Source organism: Mus pahari, chromosome 10 (genome assembly GCF_900095145.1).
Source record: "Mus pahari chromosome 10, PAHARI_EIJ_v1.1, whole genome shotgun sequence".
Lineage (NCBI taxonomy): Eukaryota > Metazoa > Chordata > Mammalia > Rodentia > Muridae > Mus > Mus pahari.
The window spans coordinates 64,964,962-64,970,272 of NC_034599.1; positions in this window are offsets into that span (position 1 = coordinate 64,964,962).

The window sequence follows — 5,311 nt, forward strand, 5'->3', positions numbered from 1 at the left end:
AAAAACAACAGCAAAAAAAAAAAAAAAAAAAAAAAAAAAAAAAAAAAGAGTAGTAGGATGATGAAGATGGTGAGGAGGGTGTTTTGAACTCCAATCTCCAAAGTCTCAGGACAGAGTCCCTGGCCTGGTTAACAGACCCGATGAGATCTACTTTGTTTTAGGCAGAATTTGTAAGATGTAAAAGTGCAAGCTTGGGGCTGGAGTGATAGCTCAGTGGTTGAGATCACTGGCTGATCTTCCAGGGGACCCAGGTTCGAGTTCCAGAACCCACAAGACACCTCCCAAACTAACTGTAGAACTCTGGTTCCAGGGAATTCGGCGCCCACATCTGGCCTCTGTGGGTACCACACACAAATAGTGCACACAGATATATATACAGAAAAAATAACCATAATCACAAAATTAAAAAATATGGAAAGGAAGGAAGGAAGGAAGGAAGGAAGGAAGGAAGGAAGGAAGGAAGGAAGGAAGGAAGGAAGGAAGATTAAAAGAGCATGTTCAGTTGTCCTTTAATGAGCATCAAGGGCACCTGGTAGCTCTTGCTCCACCCTCCACTCACCACCCTCCCACCTCCACCCTCCACTCATGGACACACCCCACATGGCCCAGGGTGAAACAGATAAACTTCCAGGAAGGAAAGCACAAAAAAGTCCACACATCTCAGAGCATCTGTTCTCTGCACACAGAGGAGTCAGGAGGTAAGAGGGTGATTTGGTATGCACAACCCAGCCATCTCCTTCTTCCTGCACTTAGCCAGAGTCACTTGATCACTGGGTCATAAAGGGGCCTTGGTTCTTCCCTCTACATCTTCCCGACAAGGCTTGACTGTGCACATCTCAGCTGCCCCCTTTGCTTCCATGTACCACAGCCAATGGCAGCCACAGCCGTGCTGTTTTCAGGCTGTCCCATGGCAACTCATCTCCCTCCCTGGTGGGGGATTTGCTTTTGCTGGCTGTCTTGAGCAGCAACCTCAGCATCCTAGGAGACTGAGCAACCTCTTAAATCCTAGAACTGTTGCTTATTGGTGAATCTATGAATTTATAGACTGGAAATAAACCACACACACACACACACACACACACACACACACACACAGAGGCCAAAATAATTGTGACTAACACAACTTAAAATGGATTGAGTTTGCTTAACAGCCTGTTTTTAAAGACATGGTTTCTCTCACTTTGTAGCCCAGGCTACACTAGAATGTTCTATCCTTCTGCTTCACTTTGGAGTGCTGGGACTACCAGTCAATGCACCTCAATGCCTGGTTCTTAACCAACATTCTCTGAAGTCTCCTGAGATGGGATTTGAAGCTGTGTTAATACTGACATTAAGTTGACTCCTCTTGGGAAGTGACCTGAGTAGGCTCAACAGCAGGTGATGTGGAGCATGGGCCCTGTCTGATCCTTTCGTCTACTCCCATGCCCTACCGTCCTTCTTAGGGTGAGCTGCTGAGGCAAGGTACAGTTGAAAGACTGATGACTCAGTCCTGGTTCAAAAGGAGTTCAGAGTCTTGCATCCTGGAACACTTAAGAACAGATCGTTATAAAGCCACATGTAAGATAAAGAGATATGCACTGGATATCAAGGTGCAGAGGTGAAGAGTGAGGAGATAATTCTGAAAATATAACTGCAGGAATGGCCAGATATCTCAGTGGGTAAAGGTGTTTGCCTGATAGCCTAAGTTAAGGTTGACCCCTGGAACACACACATATGGCAGAAGGGGAGCACTGACTCCTGAAAACTGTACTCTGACCTCCATACAGGCACCATGGCAGGAGCATGTACATGCATGCACACACACACACACACACACACACACACACACTCCGATGTAACTCACGTTAATGACAGGAATACAGTGGAGGCATGTCACCAGTCCTGGGCTGCAGACTTCTGAGCTTCATTTATGTGAGGGAGAAATAGTTCCTACCATTACCTTTCCGGGTACATTCACAAACTCCTAGCTCACACAGACTCATTTTTCTAATGAAGAGACACCAAGATCACGTGTAAAACACATTTCAGGGTAAAAATTCAGGCCAGAAGCAATTGCTTCCATGCTCTCTGCCACCACCTCCTCTACCCCAACACATGCCAGCTTTGTTTCTTCTATACAACACATACCAAGGAAGTCAGTGTGTGTGTGTGTGTGTGCGTGTGTGCGTGTGTGTGTGTGTGCAGTGCTTAAACACCAACCACAACGCTGTGTTGAGTGGTGGCTTCTGCCTTAATGTTTTATTCTTATCCGATTGGTGCACCGATTTTTAAAAGTTATCTTGAAATCATCTTAGGAAATACAAAAGAGTATTTCCCTTAACTACAGAGATCTAGCAGGTTTGTTCTTTACTTTACCTGTCTGAGGCAGGTGAATGAGGTAGATCTCATCTGCTTTATTGGAAGAAGGGAGGATTTTTATGGGTGGGTGTGTATAGGCCAAAGCAGATGCTAGTAGAGATTCTTTTTATGAAATCTAAATGTTTTTATAATGATAAGTAACAGCCACAGACCGTAAACATGACACCCAAAAACATCTGCTCCATCCACCACTCACAAGGCATGACTTCATGACCTTGTGTCTTAGGAAGAGTATTATGGGGTAGAGGCATAGCTCAGTGGTAGAATGCTTATGTAACAATCAGAAAACACTGAGTTTATCTACACACACACACACACACACACACACACACACACACACACACACACCATTGTCTCCTTTGAACAAAAATGACCTTGGTGCCAACTATTACGTGCAAAGAGAAGAATACATTAAATGAAATAATATACAATACAGTTTAGGGTTTTTTATTATTATTTTAATAAAACTCTACTGGTGAGCTGGCTCAGCTTGCTATGCAGACAGAAAGACTTCAGTACAAATCCCCAGCAGCCACATGCAGAAGTCAACCATGGCTGTGTGTGCCTGTAATCCCAGCACTGGGGGGTCAGAGGCAGGCAGTCCTGGGAGTTTACTGGATACCTGGCCTAGCCAAAATGTCGAGCTTCTGGCTCCGTGAGAGGACCTGCTTTAAGGTCATCAGGCAGAGAGTGATAGATGAAGATATTGTTGTCTCCCTTTGTCCTTTCATTTGCACGCAGACAAGTGTGTACATCCATGAGTTGCACACACATGCTATCATTTCAGTAGCAGATGAAACAAGTATTTCTAGGACTCTCTCTGGGGTGGATCCAGACTGTGAAGTGCCATCAATGAACCCTCTGGGTACCCTAGATGGGCTGGCATGTGTGTAATTATGACAACTGTGCTATTCTGGCATCCGGTCCACACAGGACAGTCTTCACATGTCTGGGTGGGGTGCAGACAGGAGGGGAGTGGGAGGACCATGAAGTCCTCTCTCATCTCCACAGGGTCAACTTCTACTGGGGGAGGAGGTCACACAGACTGGTCACGGTCCTGTCATCAGCTACTTTTCTCGTTGCTGAAAGAAAATACCCGGGAAAAGTAACCTGAGGGAGGATGGGTTGTTTGGGGTCATAGTTGAAGCATACATTCCATGGCCAGGAGGGCACTGTAGTGGAATGTGAAGCAGCCAGTTGGTCACACTGTGCCACAGTCAGGAAGTAGAGAGCCGGGGTGCTGGGCTCACCTTGTTTTCATTTGGGCTAGGACACCATGGGGTGGTGCCACCCACATCTAGGGTGGGTCTTCCCACTCCATTAGCTTAATCTAAAATCTCTCGCATAGACTTGCCCAGTCTATGTCATTTGTCTCCTGGGAGATTTTGCATCATGTCAGGTTGAAAATTGATACTACCCTTTAGGGATCCTGTCTCCAACCTACCTTCAAATGCTATAGCTTCAGCTCAGGGGCTATGTGCCCTGCCACAGGCCTCTCAGGGATTTCTGGACATTTAACTGGCATGTGGCCTTGGTGGGAAGCTAGAGCTTGCCTTGTAATGGTCATGCATGGTCCTTGGGGACTCGGGACACTCTTCCTGCATCTGCCACTTTATCTCTATGACTTACAGGGGTGGTGTTGATAAACATGCCCGGGAAAATGACAGACCACAGAGTTATGATGTTTGAGAAGCAATGAGAGATAAACAAGCAACATAGGTGTGTATGTGTACTAATGGCTTTTAGACCACAGAGTTATGATATTTGAGAAGCAATGAGAGATAAACAAGCAACATAGGTGTGTATGTGTACTAATGGCTTTTCTTACCTCGGTGCTCTTTCAGTTTGGCCAAAAGAAACTAGTTCCTAGCAGAGGAAATAAAATCTTTTAAGGCAATTAAGATCGATTTGTTTGCTTTCTTTGCTACGGACATGATTATCAAGATCACTGGTCCCATGCATGTGGGTTTCTTTTTTCCTTTCCACGCTGTGAGTCAGGTCATCGCCTTGGCAGCAAGCTGCTCCGTGGGCAGCTGTCCGGGGCTTGTTCATTCTCTCATTTGAGATAGGGTCTCAGACGATAGTCCAGATTCATCTGAAACTTGATGCCTCAAAAATTCCAGCAATCCGGATTCAGCCTCTGGAATGCAGGACTCCTGGTGCAAGGTGCCACGCCTGGCTGAAGGGCATTTCAACCTTTCTTCCTCCAGAGCTGGGCAGGGCACATCCGTTTAACCACTTACACTTTTCATCCAAGGCAACGCATGTGAGGCAGACGAGACTACTTCCAAGCTGATTTCTGGGCTGAGGGTGAAGTTTAGAGACAGAGCATTTAGAGGCCCTGGATTTGATCCCCAGTATCATACACGCAGACACACACATGTGCATACACACACACACACACACACACACACATGCATTGCGTTGCCCATTACATGGAGCTCTGTCATTTTCTACAAGCCACTTTCTTCCCTTACACAAGTCACCTTTAATGGTAGAGACAGAAGCCCAGGAGGAGACTGCCTATAGTCTAGGCAAGAGGCCACAGCAGCTCAGAGGAGGCAGATGGAGAGAGACTGGCTCAAGATGAGGTCCAGCGTTCAGAAAGAACCTGACCAAAAGTGCACCTGGAAGGGCCAGGTGAGGTGGCTCAGTGGTTAAGATCGCTGGCTCCAAGCCAGGCGCGGTGGCGCACGCCTTTAATCCCAGCACTCGGGAGGCAGAGGCAGACAGATTTCTGAGTTCGAGGCCAGCCTGGTCTACAAAGTGAGTTCGAGGACAGCCAGGGCTACACAGAGAAACCCTGTCTCGAAAAAACCAAAAAAAAAAAAAAAAAATCGCTGGCTCCTCTTCCAGAAGATGCAGGTTCAATTCCCAGCACCCACAGGGAGGCTCAGGGATCCATCATCACCCTTCTCTCTGACCTCCTCCTGCACCAGGCACATGTGGTACA